The sequence below is a fragment of the Coenobita brevimanus genome, chromosome 8, assembly GCF_032717465.1.
Source record: "Coenobita brevimanus isolate Jiangsu-jjx chromosome 8, ASM3271746v2, whole genome shotgun sequence".
NCBI classification, from domain to species: Eukaryota; Metazoa; Arthropoda; class Malacostraca; order Decapoda; family Coenobitidae; genus Coenobita; species Coenobita brevimanus.
Genome location: NC_136961.1, coordinates 37,564,365 through 37,583,278, shown reverse-complemented (window position 1 = coordinate 37,583,278; position 18,914 = coordinate 37,564,365).

The following is an 18,914-nucleotide window of genomic DNA, read 5'->3' as shown; positions in this document are numbered from 1 at the left end:
TTTATTGCTGAAACAGGGCATGCTAAGATTCCGACACTGTTCCTCCATCATTTTCCCCCTCTGACGTACTCATGGCTGCATATTATTATTATTTTTTTTAATTAATATTATATTAATGACTTTATTGCTGAAACAGGGTATGCTAAGATTCGGGTGCTGTTCCTCCATCACTTTCCACCTCTGACGTCCTCATGGCTGACATTAGAATTTCTTCATTTGATGTAGTTTCGTAATTTTCCAACCGAACGATTTATTCTACAGTACACATAGCAATTACACTTCAGTATCCTGATGCATGTTATTAAAGCAAACTATGACGATATCACAACAAGTGTGGTAACATACAGAAGAATGTTAATGTGTACTTTACAAAATAAATCGCTGACAAAAAGGAGCTACGAAACCAACGATGCGACTTTGAATACAGGCCAAAGTCTTCATCATCTGGAATATAAGCAGCTGTAGTCGGTCTATATCCAGGTTCCAAACTGTACCATTGGCTAAACAGGAACAAAAGGGAAACATATTTTGTCCAAAAGTCTGACTGGCGTGAAAATCGAAGATGAATGGAGAAGGCATTTTGATATGAACATTTTGGATCTGTACAGTCGGGAACAAAAATGGCCTTCCATTCCATTGCGTCTAATTCACATTTAGAGCATGTCCGACATTTTCTTCCCCGATGCCTTATACTAAGAAGAATCATCTATTGGCAGAACAATATAACAAGCCTCGCACAGCTTAGCAACATTTGCCAGCCGAGGAAAGTGAAAAGTAGGAGAATATTAGGCCAAACATTGTTCCAAACTATATACGTTCATCATGATCATCATCATCATCATGATCATCCTCCTAATCTATGATGAGACGCGCAAACTAAAATAAAAAAATAATAAATAAATACATGAATAAATAAAATCACAGCTTTTCTTGCCTAGGTCATTACTTCCGCCCACGGAGTTGAAGGAGGTTGTGCATTCACCCCTATTTGTCTGTTCGTTTGTTTGCCCACAAGATACCTTAAAAAGTAAATGATGGATTTCAATGAAAGTTTGTGGATATGTAAAAAGGAAGAGTTGATTAAATTCCAGGGACGATCTGAGTTCGATCCCGGTTCAGGACTGGTTTTTGTTTGTTTGTCCACAAGATACTCAAAAGACTTTTAGATGGATTTAATTTTTTTGGATATGTTGGTCATGGCCAAAGGAAGAGTTGATAGAGTTTGGGAGGAGATCTAAGTTGTCTGGTATAGTCGTTGGCAAAGGTATGCGCCCTCTGATTATTGTCTAGTTTCTTACTAAATCACGCCATCTCTGGTTCACGTACAGTCATAGATAAAAAGGTTGGTCTACTTTTTCTGCTGGGTCTACTTTACACTTATGGTAGATGTGTCACCTTCCCTTTCTAACGCATCATATTATTCACAGAGTAAGAATCAACCCTGAGCAAAAGAAATATACCGTCTCTTTCAGTCTAGGAGTATTTACTACGCATGAAAATTGGAGGAGTGGTGAAATATTATATGAACATTTATCATCGGCTGTACATCCAGTCACGTCCAAAGAGGATATCCGCAATTCATTCATGCAACTTTAGGTCTGTTAGACCGAATCGGGTTAAGTGACGGTAGTTCAGGCCCATTCATAGTACTTCAGGCTTAGTTTTATCCTTTTGAGTCCTACAGCTTACTCCAAGTATAAATATGGTACTGCCATGAGTAACTGTTTGTTGAAACTTTGCTACCGACTGTAGCGATGGACGTGTTATATAGAATATTTTTTGTGATAGGAAGAATTACATAGTAAAAGAATACGAGAGGGAAGAATGCTCCCTAACGTTAAGGGAGAAATGAGAAAGAAGGGAGGAAGGACACAGTGCTAGCAATGGATTGTCGGTGTTTTCTTGTTCATGGCTGTACCTCGGTTTCTGTTGAGTTTATTTAGGTCCTTCCAGGCCCGCCTTAATCATTCAAGTGCAGTCAGATCAGTGCAGAAATTGTTGGGTCTAGCTGAATTAAGGTCCTAAAGGTCGCTATGCAGGGTGTTTATGATAATACAAGCTACATTTTTCGGTTTGGTATGAATGGTGTCAGAAATAAAAACAAAATGAAATTACCGTACTTAGGTACTTTATCAGGCTACGCGAAAGTGGATTTACTTGGCTATGAGACCTCCAAAAAAGAATGAAGGGATTAAAAGCTATATTGAGCTCCTAATAATACTTTAAAAGTTAAGACCTATATCAGACGTTTCGCTGGTACGACCTCAACTTGACGTGTTATTCTGGCTAATTTCAGACGGTTATATGAAGCTGAGGAAAATCCTGACAATCAAAGGGTAATATTCCACCTCCAGTAACCTTTTCATAATACGGGCTGTCTAGCACTCTTGGTTCAGGTTAACATCATGTTACTTTGTTCAAAGTACAGAAATCTTCTCCGGTAAAAGACTTAAAACAGTCTAGAGCAGGGGTCTCCAAAGTGGTCAATATCGACCCCCATGGGTCGATGGGACTATCCAAGAGGTCCATAAGTGGCTGGGGGGTCAAAATGAGGTCGACAATTGGCTATGGGTCAATAGGGGGTCGATAATTGGCTGGGGGTCAATAAGGGGTCGATGAACGATGGAAGGTCGATAAGGGATCAATCAGTCTACTGGCGACGAAAGCTGAAATGCGTATGAAAAATTTAAATTAGGTACCTACAGTATCATGCAATAAATTACAAATTATTGCCACATGATTTATGTATAATTATTTTTTATCGTGTACTTTAGTTTTACTGAATTAAAATTAAATCTTAATATATCTACCATGCCAGAATCACATGATGTGCCCACACCATTATAGTGTCTTTCACATGGATGAATTACTTCGATTTACTTAAGCCATGTTCACCATTTTTACTAATAGTGGATAAATATCTTAACTGTCTTTACGGTACACTCGGGTTCCTCATAACTAGTCTCGTCAGCTTCCTGTATATCTGTACTACATCCTTCATACGTACCTCCCATCCTTCCCCTTTTCTCTTTCATCTCCCGTTCCAGGAAGGATATACGGATGTGTAGGATTCCTGTTCACTTCCCGTACTGAACTAATTCCCCCTCTACATACGAACCCAGACTGTGGATTCTGGACAGTCAGTGCATTTTCAACACCGACAGCGATAGGAATGGTGCCAATGAAGTGATTGTTGTGCTTTTACCAACAAGCATAATGGCAGCTGCTGATACCGAGAGGAAGTTCCGACAGTATTCACAAGAATGTTTGAAATCTGGATTCATCACTCCATCTTCCAATGAAACAATGCCTATGTGCCTATTATGTAAGAAGACTTTCATTAATGATGCCATTAAACCTGTGAAAATGACAGACCACCTTGAAAGAGTTCACTCTGACAAAAAGAAAAAGGTCTATTTATCTTTTTATCTATAGTCCGACGTCCTAATCCCACAAAGGGTGGCCGCAGACAAAACGCCTTCAAGTCGCTCTGTCACCCACCATTTGACTGCCCTCCCCCAAACTCATTTCCTCCTCCCTCATATACCAAAAGAAAATATAAAAATCGATCAAATTTAAAGGCAGTTTTCAAAGCACCCACTGTTGTTGATAATGAAGGAGGACCGAAGGCATCACACAGTATCTCCTTCACCACACCAAGGAAAGGAAAATCGTATACAGTTGGTGAGATCATAATTCCAGCAATTAAAGAGGTGATTGAAACTGTTAGGAAGACTGTCTGCAATGCTATGTGAAGACAGTGATGAAAGTCTGAACCAATTACTGCTGCACACTGAGGTTAGCTGGCCGTCTAGGGGTTATAGCTCCCAAAGACTTGTAGACTTTTTCAACTTAACTGCGTAGTTTCTAACAGATGTAAGCCGATCATTATGTGAAGTGTTAAAAAAAGTGTAAGAGTTCTCTGTTTTGTTTGGCAAACCTATATTCAAAATTTATTGACGTACAGAAACGTCTGCCGGGAAAGATGTTACGATTATTCAGGCCAGGATAACCATTAGGCTTCCAAGCTAAAACAGACCTATTTAATGCTTCATTGGGACGTAGAAATTTTCAGTATCTTTCAAACTTACGGCAACTGGAAGAAAATGAAAACATTATAGATAGGTACCTGGAGATATACACAAAGCTCCTTGACAAATTAAAGGAAGACTTTAAAGTACTCTTTGAAGACCTGGAGAAAATGCACGTGCCTGACTGCCCACCTACACCTTTTGATTTGAAATAGAAATTGCAGACACTGACTCACAGTTACAGGAAGAACTTATGGATATGACTATGGACCTCGAAGTAAAAGCAATGTTGAGAAGTAAAATCTTCAGTGACAGTTGGAGCAATGTTAATATCTTCGGCATCATGCAGTGGTTCAGGCATTTTTATTTTCATTCCCAAGTTGATACATGGTTGAAGCTGGTTTTAGCGATGCAGATGCACTTTTAACAAAGCGGGGGAACAGACTGAACCTAGAAGAGCGTCGTGACTTAAAACTAAAACTCTCAGACTCAATTCAAATGCCCATGTTAATGCTTATCAGGCGGATCCTTCCCATTAATATAAAGAATTTCAGTAAAAATAAAAAGTATGTTAAATCTATTTTTTTTTTTCACATTTTAAATATCACTTATTTTGTATGAAGTCACATTACCATTATTATTATTATTATTATTATTTTATTATTATTATTATTATTATTATTATTATTATTATTACTCGTAATATTATTAGTTAAGTAAAGTAGTATTTATTAAATTTTCATTCATATAATAAGTGCTTGGGGATCGATGAACTATCTGAGACTGGAGGAACAGGTCGATGAACTGAAGTTTGAAGACCTCTGGTCTAGAGTTATTTGACATTACAAATGCACTTCAATAATTATTTGAGTCTAATGCCCCAAAGGATTTTGCTGCGCGATAAAAGAATTCAGTTGCTCTCTCTCTCTCTCTCTCTCTCTCTCCAACCTGTGCGGGAGAAGTCGTTGGGCAGCATATAATTGAAGTTTATATCGTCGTCGACCAACACATGGGATCCAGACCTCACGATGGTCCTCATACTGTGAGCGATGCCACTGAACGTGTTGTAGGTGACTCGCTCCGTGTCCAGCAGGTCGCCCACCTCACGAAACACACCCGATGTTGCTGTCTGTAAGGGGAATCAGGTAGGACACACCGTATTTAGCTGTCGGTAAGGTGATTCAGGGGAGAATATACCTGATATGGCTGTCTGTAAGGTAATTTACAGTAGGACATACCAGATTTGTCTGTAAGGTGATTCATGGCAGGACATGCTGTAAGGTTATTTACGGCTCCTACCAACTTTTAAACCTTCACTTTGACAATGTATTTTTGTATTTTACTTATTTAGTAGAGTAGCGACTGGATAGATATGATTTGAAGCAGATAGTGGAAGACATGTGTAAAATATTCACAGAAGAATTATGTGCAACATGTGAGGCAGTATGTAGGGGAGTGCCAGGAACAGCTGTGGCAGAAAAGATGAAAGCATATTATGAATGGTTTGAAAGTAGAGGAATGGATGATGTGAAGAGACGGAAAAGAGAACTATATGCAGAGAAGAGGAGAGAAGTGAAAAGACTAATATGAGCGTGTAAGAAAATAGTTGTTGAATTTGAAAAGAAAAATATCTGAGTATAAAGTGAAGGAAAGCTAAGAACCTGTTTTGGAAAGAGGTCAAGAAGTTAGGGAAGCAGTAGAGGAGTGAAAGTAAGAATTACAGAAAGCTGTTGGAGATGAGGGAAACTTTAGCAGACGATGAGAACACTTTAAAGAACTGTTGAGTACAGAAAATGAAAGTAGCTCAAGTATAAGTGTTGTGGAGTGGCTGGGAGAAGACGAGAGGTGACTAGGGAGGAAGAGATCAGCAGAACGGAAGTATTCAAAACAACGAAGAAAGTTAAAATGGGGACAGACCCAGGAACTGAGGGAATGTGTAATGAAATGTTGAAATATGGAGGAGAGTTAATAATGGAATGGGTATGGAAAATGTTCAGACTGGTCTGGAAGGAAGATTGGATCCCGAATGATTCTCACAGTTTCTCACAGTCGACCTTATGGAAGAGGCCTGCTTAGGCCTCTGCATCCAGCTCTGAACTATCAACTAAATATGAGGTGGCAGTCAATACAATTTTGTCTATTTTGTATTTTGGCTTTAGAGTCATACATTAGAGTCATCCAAGCTTTATCTTATTTAATTTCAAAATGCAAAACTGATTTTGATTCCACTACATACCAGGGAAATACATTCCAGTTATTAATAACTCTATTGCAATATGAGTTTTTACTCTTATCGAATGTGATTCTTCTCTTGTAAACTTTCTTGTGATGTCCTCTTGTGGTGTGATCTCGCAGTTTAAAAATATCCTGACATACTTCTGGGTCATAAACTCCACACAAATTTTATATGTTTCGATCATATCACCTCTTTCTCTCTTATATGTGTGTGGGTAATCCTAGCTTCTTCAGTCTCTCTCCATAGCTCAGAGTTTCAGGGAAGGAATTAATATAGCTGCTCTTCTCTGTATATTTTCAACTGCCTCTATATCCTTTATTCAATATGGACACCATATCTGATTGGCATATTCTATATGCGTTATTACTAGAGTCACATACAGTGGTTTAAAAATTTCCTCATACGGGCATACAAAGATTCGCCTACTTAGTCCCTCAATCCGATTTGCCTTATTTATTTTATCTGCCAAATGGTCTATAAATTTTAACTTATTATCCATTATAACTCCTGTATTCTTTTCTGAGTTCACTTCTAGCATTTTTCCAACCATACTGTCTCCCTTGTCTTTGGTCTCTGATGGTCTGTTTCTCATGTGGTGACATTTCTTAGAGTGAAACAAAAGTAGCCTTTTTTCCTACCATCTCTTGATGGCAGATAAATCCTCTTGCACCTTTATAGTGTCTGTCTGGTTCCTAATCTGCCTGTGAACCATTTTATCGTCTGCATACAAGTATAACTCACTACCATTCTCAGTTACCTCCGGAAAGTCATTAATATACAGGACAAACAGCACTGGTCCTAGAATGACCCGTGAGGAACTCCGCTCTTAAGCTCTTGCCATTTATGACTGTCCACAATGACACATTGTTGTCTCCATTTCAAAAAGGCCTCTATCCAATTCAAACATTTTTCTTTTTTACTCTGTAACTTCTAATTTTTTCAAGTAATCTTCTGTGTGGCACTCTATCGAAGGCTTTCATAAAATCACAGTATGCCACATCCACTACATCACCTTCCTCTAGTATCTGAATCCACTGGTGCATCACACTGATAAGCTGAAGAGTTGTTGACCTTCCTGGCAAAAGCCTAAATGCCTTTAACTAAATAATTTGTCTTCATTTGGTTCATGATTTTTTTCTAATTAATGACTCCATTAACTTGCAGACCACACTTGTTATACTCACATTGGTAGTTCCCAAGGTTGCAGCGATATCCCTGTTTGAGGATAGCTGTTACATACCGGTATGCAATTTTCCGATCTTGTTGAAATTGACTGGTATTGTACGAATGCTCAAATAATAAATTCAGGGGCTCAGCAAGCTGGTCACATCCTTCCTTAACAATTTTTGGGTTCAGTCCATATGGTCCTGGGGATTTATTCCTTTTCAAAGTTTGTAATGGCATGTTTTATCTGTGCCAGGTGAAACTCTACTGAAGACAGTTCTGGTACCTCCTTTGTTGGATGGTGTGGCACTTCCCTTTCAGGTTCCTTTGTGTACATCTCACTGAAATACTTTGCTAAGACATCTACCTTTTCTATGTCTGACTTTAACTTCACTTTACCTGAGTTCTTGGTATATAATTCAGGGATACCTGCCCTTCTTGTTAACTTTTCCATTCCACATATCCAGATTATTTTGGGATTTTTTTTCAGATGTTTACCAATATCTCTTTCCCTATTTTTCACCTCTTTCCTTGTTTCACGTCTGACCTGATTGTTGATGTGTCTATATTCTTCATCCACTTCTTGATACTCTCTATCGGTGACAGCTTCATTTGCTTGTACTAACCTATGTTTGATTTGTTGCATTCGGAACCAGAGCCTTTTCTTTCTTCCAATTCTTGTCCACAATCTCCTGTTAATGGTGAATTCTTTTTTTTTTTTTTTTTTTTTTTTTTTGACGCTGCACAGTCGTTAAATTTTCTCACTGGGATACAATCCATTATCTCTTCCTCGAATTTATCCTTAAACTTTTTCCACATTTCTTCAACATTACTACGACCAAAATAGTCCATCCAATTTATATTCAGCTTTTTCCTCATCAGTTCGAAATCTGCTTTTTCATACCTGTACACATAATTTTTATGTGACCTTTCATATAAATCAATTATGCATGTGAAAGTTACACATGCATGATCACTCCTACCTAAGGGACTTCCTAATTCTATGTCTCCCGCAATTTCCTCATCACTACTAAACAGCGAGTCAATTACACTTGTATTATTCCCACCTCTCAGTCGTGTGAACTCTTAATATGCTGGGTCAAAAAACAATCCCTCACTGTTTCTGTAAATCTGTGTTCCAGGCTTTTAACTCCTGCTGCCGTGGTGCTCTTTTTCCAATTGATATTTGGTGAATTAAAATCTCCCAACATTATTCTGTGTTTAATTTTATGGTTATTTATCTCCCGCAGCACTGCAAAAAGTTTGTCACTCGCTACTCTGTTATTACTTGGACTCCTGTATAATAATATGGATTCTTTCACCCATTTCATTTCTATATACATATATTCATAGTCCTGTTGTTTCAAGATTATCGCACTAAAAGTTACATCTTTACTTACATATATAAACAATCCTCTTCCTTGCTGTGCATTTATGGCATTCTTGTTAATCATCTCATAACCATGAAGATTATATTCTACTGACATTCTTTCAATCTATAATTTTTCGGTCTAATTTCCTGTAGAGCAATAACATGTGGATCAGCCTTGCTTTCCAATATTCTGGCTTTTAGTTCATTAAACTTATCATGAGAAAAACATCCACATTACTAAACATTATGATGAATTTATTTACACTATTCTGATAGGTCTGGGTCACCTTTAAACCTGATTCGATTCCACTAGGGGTTTTTCTTTCCCCATCATGATTCTCTTCCCATTCGTCGTTGTGGTAATCGCCCCTTCTTCCGATACGTGGGTGTCCTTATCCCATCCTCTGCTCCAGATATATCTCTGGCCTTTGCAGCTCTCTTGGCTTCTTCCACTGCAGTTCTTGCTCTGATTCTTATCTTGGTCCCTTCTTTTCCTTCTGTCCTTTCCCTCCTTTTTACCCTCACCAGATGTCTGTCCCACGGTTCCACCCTCACCACACAAAAATTTTGCGATTCAATTTCCCTAATATTTTAATTTTAATTTTTAGCTTCCTCTCTTAGTTCCTTGTTTTTTGTCTTTCTTCCTTACTCTTGTCTTGAGAGATTATCACCTTTTTTATTATTCCACTTTTTGCAACCTTCAACTTATAGGCATTTTTCAGCACCTTGTGTTTTGTTCCTTCCCTTAGGGTAATCAATATTGGTCTCCCCATTGGCTTTAATTCCTTTCTATATTTGGTTCCGCCACCTTGTTGTATTTTTATGTCAATTACATCATCTTCATAGGCTTCTGTACTAATTTCCTCATATACCTCCTGGAAAATCGCTTTGTCCTGCTTGATCTTGTCAGATCGAGGACAGGTTGAGGTTTTCCCCTACTTGATTTGGCACTCCAAAAATGAAGTTGTTCTTGCTGTCAATCCTATTCTGTATTTGGATTACAGTCTCATTTATCAGGTCATTCTCAGTAGCTTGATAATCACTAACATGTTGCTGAATTTTTTCTGCTTCTCTCTTTAATTCATCCCTGTAAGTCTCCAGATCTGATAAGGTCTGAGAGGAAACTTTTACTTTGATTTCATTAATTTTTTTTTTCACAACATCCTCATATTTATTCTCTGGCTCTTCTGCTGTGTTAACGTTTGATTTTACCTCATTTAATTCCCTCATTACTATCTCAGATTTATTCACTGAACCTTCTCTAGTGCTATTAACGTAGCTTCTATATCATCCTGTCTCTTAGAGAATGCTGGTACATGTGAGAGTATCCTGACTGTTACCAAACTGCACTTGTTACAATATCAATGAATAGAGGCCACAGCATTTCTCTTCAAGAAATCATACACATCTTTTCCTACATCCTCACGGTCAATATGGTGCCACATTCCACAAAGATTACATTCCAGTGCTTCATCCTTATTATTTACTATACTTCTGCAGGTCCCGCAATTGAAATCTCCTCTTTGTTTACCTTTGGGTTTGACTCCTTCATCCACCTCACGTCCACTCATCCTCACCACATATTTATGCTTTGATAAAAAACAATAGGAAGCTTTTCTCACAAGATTATATATGGTGCTATTCTTAGACCTCACACTAGTATTTATCGCACAGTGCAATTAACTTAATGACTGAAAATACGTCAAATATCTGAAAATATCAGAGCTCAAATGAATACGTCTACACTTGACCACCACCACTGACATAGTACCCTATACAGAGAGAAAGGGGAAAGAAAAGTGTGCGACAGTCATAGGGCTGTTTGTTTACTCAGTGTAATGCGAAATGTATAAATATATGGTACGATACGTAACAAGAGAGTTAGAGTAATAACCGAGAAACTAGTTGGAGAAGAAGAAGAGGGGGGGATTCAGGAAGGGAAAAGGCTGCGTAGATCAGATATTATTTTGTTAGATGTTTAGTGGAAAGGTATCTAGAGAAGGGAAAGAAGCTTTGTGGTAACTTCGTGGATCTAGAGAAGGCATATGAGAGAGTGAATAGACAAGGAATCTGTAAAGTAATAAAAATATAAGGAGTAGATGGGAACTTGCCGAGTGCCAAGAAGAGTGTGTATGATGGCGCAAGGGCTACAGTGCGCATGGATAATGAAATGATTGTTTTTTCTGAGTGTTAGATTGGAGCAGGGGTGTGTCATATCTCCGTGGTTGTTCAATTTGTATATACGAGTAGATGGAGTAACAAAAGATATACTAGGTTGGGCAGTGAATGTTGGATTGTCTGTAATAAGAGAATGTAGGGTGTGGAAATTCTCTCTCCTGTGGTTTACTGATGATACTATATTAAGTGAGGATGAATGTGAAATTCTAGGCTTGGTGAATGGGTTTGGGAGTGTATGTAAAAAACGGAATATAAAAATAAATGTAGATTGTAAGGTTATGGTCTTTGAAATAAAATGAAGTCACAGAGTGCTCAGTGAGACTGGATGATAAGGAAATGGAGAATGTGAGTGCATTCAAGCACTTAGGGCCTGTCAAGAGTAGTGATGGAAGTTTAGAGGAGGAAGTGCTTGAAAGGGTAACACAGCGTAGAAAGTTTGCTGGTTCATTATAAGCAGTGATAAGGAACAGGAAATTGAGTACAGAAGTAAAAAATAAAGTCGCTGCATAACAATATTATGATCCCCACTCTTGCATACGGAAGTGAAGCTTGAACCCTACTGGAAGGATACAAGTCAAGACCGGGAGCAGTGGAAATTATTATTATTTTTTTTACAGAGCAAAGGAAGAAAAAACATAAAAAAAAAAAAAAAAAATCCATACACCGGATTTCTGGTGTCCTCCATTCATTAAAAGTCTGTAATAGTTGGACTTGAACAGCTGAAGGTTGAAGTTCGGGGGGAAAACAACTCTTGGAAAGCGAGTTTCAAAGATGCAGTTCGGGGAATAAAAGATTTCTGATAGGCAGAAGTTCTGCAACATGGCGATGTGACATTCCAGTCATGAGTGCTGCCAGATGCCGGTGTAGCACAGGGGAAGGCATGGAGTGGTGGCATAATGGATGCAACTTTGTCTGAGAATTTTCCATAAACGTATCTGTATAATGCAAGGGAGGCAACATTCCTTCTTACTTGTATTGGAGGTAGTTTATTTATAATAGAAGGGTTATTAATTACTCTAACAGCTTTGTTCTGAATTTTGTCTAGTTGTTTTAGTGCAGCCTCTCCACATCCATTCCACAAGGATGAACAATAATCCAGCTGGGAGTGCACATGACTCTTACAAACTATAGGTAACTGCTCGTCAGTGAAGAAGCTCCGAAAATGTACAATAATCCAAGTTTCTTTGAGGCAGTTTTAGTAAGTGATCTGACATGAGAGGTTCAGCTGAGACCATTGTCAAGCGAAACATAGAGAATGTCAATACTTTTAGAGATAGGAATATTAGAAGTACAGATTGTAATATAGAAATCTGGCAATATTTGTGTAATGGTAAAGTGTATATATTTGTTTTTTCTAGCATTAAATGAGACAAGGTTATTTTCTCCCCATTCAGTGATCCTATATAAGTCTTGATTTATGGAGATGAGCTGTATTGAATTGTGAATTCAATCAATCAGTCATTTCCTGTGGCAGCCCAGGGGATGCATAGGGCCTCGATGAGCTCTCTCCACCAATATTTGTTTCTTGCCATCTCCTTCAGGTCCCACGAACACTCCTCTCATGCTTCTCTTTTCATTGTCCTCCATCAGGTTTCCCCTGGACTACCTCTGCCTCCTTTTCCTCTAGTAGTCCACTCTGGCACATCCTGTTTTAAACTGCCTTCTTTTCTATATATGTGCCCCAGCCATATCCAGCGAGACAGTCTTACATATTCATCAACTGGTTCCACTCTCGTATAATCCCATACTCTTTCATTTGTAACTCTGTCTTGCCACTTAACCTCAAGTATCCTTCTCAGTATTTTATCCTCAAATCCTAATACTTTCTGATCTGTTGCAATTGTACTGTACCATGATCCATGCCCATAAATTAAAATTGGTCTAACCATGGACTTGTAAATTTTTACTTTAGTATGTACTGAAAGTATATTATTATTCCAAACAGATTTCAACTTTCCAACAGCTCGCCAAACCTGTCTAATCCTCTTCTCAATTTCACTGTTTAATGGTCCATTAGATGATACAATCGTTCCCAGATATTTAAAAATTTCTACATTCTTCACCACATTGTACCCTATTACTCAATTGATTTGGTTCTCCACATTCATATTAATAATTTCAGTCTTTCCACAATTTATTACCAATCCCACTTCTTCTTCCTCCACCAGACAATCAAACACCCTCTGCATCTCATAAATACTTCCACAGATCAGTACAATATCATCAGCATAGTCCAAATCCATCAGCCTCTTATTTTCTTCCCAGTTAATTCCTGCACCTGTTCTCTTTACAACCTTTCTCATAACGTAATCCACAACCAAAACAAACAGCAAAGGCGAAAGAACTCTTTGAATCACTCCTGACCTGACTGCAAATGGATTACTCAAAGAACCACCCATCATTACCATACAAAAAGTACCTTCATGCAGGTTTCTAATAATATTTACAAACTTTTCTGGTATACCATACAATCTCATAATTTTCAACATAGCTCCACATGAAACACTATCAAAAGCCTTTTCAAAATCCACAAAACATACTAAGTGACATTTTCATCTCATTAGCTTGTGGCATTAGATGCCTTACGAAAAAAATATGACCATTACAACCTCGACCCTTTATAAATCCCGTTTGTTCTTCTCTTAAAGTTTTATCAATTACTGGCTCTATTCTGTTCAACAAGATTTTGGAAAAGACTTTTGCAACTACAGGTGTCAAAGTTATCCCCCTCCAATTTCCACTCACACTTAAATCTCCCTTTTGGGTATTTTTATAATCACTCCATTTTACCACTCTTCTGGAATTCCACCATTATCCCAAGCCACATTAAAAAGTTTCAAAAGCGCATTCATCAACTCATCATTTTCCACCCTAAGCATTTCAGGAAACATTCCATCCTCTCCTGGGACCTTAAAATTCTTTAATTCCTCTATAGATTTTGCTACCTCTTCCAAGGTTATATCCCCTGTTTCTTTCAGCAAAGCTCTCTTGGCTGGCAAAATGTCCTTTTCAGCTGGGATTGGTCTATTTAGAACAGATTCAAAATGTTCTCCCCACCTTCCCTTTTATACCCAAATCTTTGGTCAACAAGTTACCATTTCTATCTCGTACAGGTATTTCCTTCTTTCTCTTTTCAGTCCCAGTTAACTCCTTTATGGCCTGATACGCTGCTCTTGTGCTCTTACCGTCATTTTTACGTAACTTAATTTCTGTCTCTGTTGCCTTTTCCTCATATAGCTTCCTCTTATCACGTCTAACGAGTCTTTTTACTTCAGAATGTAAACTCCAGTACTTTGCTACCTGGACATCAACATGTTGTTCTTCTCTTCTTAACTTCTCCTCTTTCCTTTTCTGAATTGCATTCCGTGTTTCATCTCACATACACTTTTTCCTTCTCGCTTTTTCCATTGTCTTAATAGTAACCTTAGCATTCTCATGCAAAACCTCTTTTACCTCTCTCCACATTTGATTAATATCTTTGTCTTCAGATTCCATCAGTCTGCAGGACTACAAACCTGTTCCTACATTCCCACCGAGACTTTTCCTTCGTTTTCTCACCATTTCTCAGCTCATGAAAATCATATTTATTACCAACTGTACAGTTACCATTGGCGTTTCTCTTAAGTTTTATTTTAATCTTTGACACAACAAGTTGATGATCACTATCTATGTCTGCCCCCTCCTTAGACAGACATCTTGCAAATAATTTCTATGCTTTCTGCTAATTGCAATGTGGTCGATCAGGTTACAATATTTTCCACATGGTGAAATCCAGTTAGTTTTATGTATTTTTCTATGCTCAAAGATAGTTCCACCAATCGTAAGGTCCTTTGCCAAACAAAAGCTTCCAAATCGCGCCCTATTTTCGTTTCTTATACCAACACCCTCCTTACCCATACAATCTTCAAAGCCATCCCTACTACTACCAACAATCGCATTAAAATCATCAGTGCAAGCCAACACATGTCTTGCCACTCTATTCACTACATCCTGCAGCTTCTCATAAAAGCCATCCTTCATTTCATCAGCTGCCTCATTTGTTGGAGCGTTCCCTACCACCATACTGATATTACCATGGTCAGATTTTAAACGAACATAAAGCAAGCGCTCATTAATTGGCTCAAACTCACATAGTGCCTTGTAAGCATCTCTACTCAGCAGTAAGCCTTCTCCTTGGTAATGATTTCCATCAACCTACTACTAGAAACCAATAGAGTAATACCATCTTCCAAATTCATTTTATCAACTCCAAGCAACAAGGTTCTGTAAGAGCACAAATATCTATACTGTATTCCTTGAACACTGAAATAAGTTCTTGCATATTGCCAGCCTAACTGAGAGTTCGAGCATTCCAATTTCCTATTCTTAAGGTTCTTTTTGGATGTACAGGTATAAACTTATTCCTACACCGTGGGATTCTTAGCACCCCCTGCCCACTTAAGGGCTGCACGGAACTGAGTGCCATTGCTTCATAACCAGAGTTCATCAAGACTTCTTAGGCAGAAAAATATTTTACCCTGGAGCCAATGCCAGTGGCTCGCAGGAACCAGACAGTGGAGCGAGGAAATTAACTAAAAGAAAAAAAATGCAGAGGGTTAGGATAGACAAAGTACAAGGGAAGGAGGGATAGCAAAAAGAGTGTAGATGAAATTGTCCCTTTTAGTCGCCTCTTACTACAAGAGGGAATACTGGGGAAGTATTCGATACTCCCATCCCCAGGGGAAGAGTTGTGAGTTAGAGATGATAAACATTGTGAATGGGTGTTTAAGTGTGAATGAACTGTGAAGTGTTGAGTCATCTGCACATAAATGTGTGGGGTTATGGGTGACAGATGTGAGATCATTAATAAGAATTAAGAATAGGTTTGGAACCAGAACTGATCCTTGTGGCACGCCGGCATTAAGTGAGTGAAAATTGGAATATATATGATTTACTTGTATCTTTATGTCGCTGAGATATGAGGAAATCAGGGGAACAAAAGACGTTAGTCCATAGTACTGTAAGGGAGTTTAGGATAGCAGGGAGCAGTGCCACACTCTGTCAAAAGCATTAGATAAGTACTGTATCAATGGCTACTGGTGCATAAGTTTCTCCGTGGTGGTCAATTGACTGATGGATGGTGTGAGTCAGGAGACTGAGTATATCTTTGGTGAATCTTTCTGGCAAAATCCATTTTAGTCTATCACTAATTAAGTTGTTGGATCTCAAGATGTTTAACTACAGGTGCTTATTCATTACAATTTCAAATACTTTACCAAGAGGAGACGTGATAGCTACTGGGCCTGTAATCAGAGGGATCAGGAGGAACTTCCTTTTCTTTTGGAGTTAGGTGGATATTGGCTTGTTACCAAGAAATAGGGAAAGAACAAGTATGTGTACATATGCAGGTCTGAATAATTCTAGCTGGAGCAGAGGCAAGTTCTGGGAGCACTTTTTCAAAACACTTGGAGGAAATTGTTGATTGGTAAATGTCTAGGATGGATTTTACGTATCTAGTCTGTATTTTAAGTGGAACATTATCGTGGAGAGTCAAGTTTTAGTACTGGGGACGTTCTGGCTGACTTCGTCTAATGTCGAATTTCTGGCAAATGTACTGACAAAGATATTCGCTTTACCATGGGGTCGTTTGTAATGTTGCCATCTAAAGATTTTATTGGGAGAATGTGGTGATGGCCTGTTAAAGTTATTATTGAAAGAATTGAGAGTTGACCAGAGTATTCTACTGTCATTAGGAATGTTTAGTAGTTTGATTGCTTGGTTGTGAAGAAAGTTTGATTCAGTGAGATTTTTTACTGCTTTTTCATGGTTTCTAGCACCTTTTAAATTGACTGTGTGATTCAGATTTTTTTTTTTTTATAATTGGCAATAGTTATATGCTAATGACTTTAGGCCCATTGCTCTGGCATAATTCCTATCAAACCATTTTGGGGAGTTCGATTCTTTAAATGAACTGTTGACTTGGTATGAACAATTCCATATTAACTTGTATTAAGTCATTAATGTTGGACAAAGTAGAACTGATGTCACTAGAGAAGAAAGACTTCTCATGGAATGTCAGCAAGATAATTTCTGATTCCATCTCAGTCTGCTCTGTCAAAGTGCCATTGGATCACTGGCTCTGACAGGTTCAGAAAGGGGAAGTTTGGGAGAGCCGACTAATGTGAGGCTTTGATGAGACTGTGGTCAGAGGATCCAAGTGGTGACAGTACTTCTCTCCTGTATTGATCTGAATTGTCTGTCAGGAAATAGATCAAAAAGACAGGCATTTTGGTCAGGATTATCTGGTATTCTGGTTGGTTGCTTTACTAACTGCATGAGATTAAATTCGATTCAGCAAACAGCTCGCATTCTAGACAAGTATCGTCAGTCTTGGCAGAATATGATAAGCATTCTACAGTATGTATGTTAAACTCACCCAAAATGGTAATATCAGTGCTAAGGGTGAGGTTAACCCACCACGTGCCAGCTTATTTTTAGCTCAATGGGTCACCCCAGTGCTGGCCATTTTTCAACCTTGTTTTTTTGGGGGGGCTAAAATGATAGATTTTGATGAGGAAACAACGAATTCTTGCCATTAAAATGCTCACCAAGGCTCGGAAATGAGTTAGTATTGAGTCCTGCATACTTGTGTACATAGGTATAGGTGCTCTCTTACACTCACTCATGTACCCTGAGAGAAAGCTGTTCTCTTATGGTATTTATTTATGCTGGGAAGGTATAGCAATGTTCAGTACACAGTTTCTGATTGCTTATTACTTCAGGATCTACCACAATTTGCATGTCTTTCTCTACTGTCAATGCATTATCTTACACTTACTTGAAAAAATAGGTACAACCTGACTTCATTGGGTTTTACAGTCCTGGCACCCTACAAGGAGGTATTGATGACTTGACTTCACTATGTAGTCCTTACACTTACAAGAAAATATTTACAACTTACACTTACATAAAAATATTTACAAAATGCCTTCTATTATGTACAGCACTGGGTGAGGCACACTGGCAGAGTGAAGCAGAGCGAGCATGACGGGGGGAGCGAGTGAATGTATGGCCTTGACAGCCTTGGGGATGGTAGAGGAACGTGTTACCTTACATGCCTGCCACCTTTTACCTGTGAATCTTTAAAAATGCGGGTCACTGTGAAGTTTTGCATTTTAAACCGTTTTAAAACGGCACTGGCACTGGCCACGGAATTATGTCAGAAGGTTTTAAAACAGCACTGGCATGTGGCGGGTTAAGGTTAGTGAACTGGGAGGAGATGGAGTCAAATACACTGAGTTTTGAAGAAGCATTGGGGGAACAATGGACTACACAGATATATTTGGTAATATTTAGATAATTTAGTTTATACAGTGAATTGTCAAAATTAGTTGAAGTGAAGCTCAAAGCTGTGTCAACTGCAAATTCAGATTTGATATAACAACAGATGCCACCCTTGTTACGGAAGTTGTGAGGAGATGGTAACCAGAACAAAATGGGGATAGTTCAGTAGAGGGAGAGATATGGGATTCTGTGAAGGAACAGAGCCAGAGGGGATACTGGGTGAAGAAAAAAGTGAGCTGAATTCAAATAGGTACTAAGACCACGGATCTTGGTGAAGCATAGCAGTTTGAACCTGTGCTTCTACACTGACAAGCATGAACTTTGTTTGCAATACTCAAGCAGTTGGAAGCAGTCGCTTGATAGCCGTACCAGGAGGATCCTGTGCTGCCAGCCCTACCCTGCCGGTGGTGGCAATCCGAGATACCACCACATTTGTTGATGTTAATGCTATGGCCATTACTAATGAGGAATGAAAATAGAAGGCATGGATACCCAATGTGCATGTAGTGTGGTGTAGTCAGTTGGAGGCAGAGGCATTATGAAAGTATGCTGGCCTATTCTCTGTGTAAGAGAAAGCATTGAAAATGTTCAGCAAAGGAAGATGGTCAGA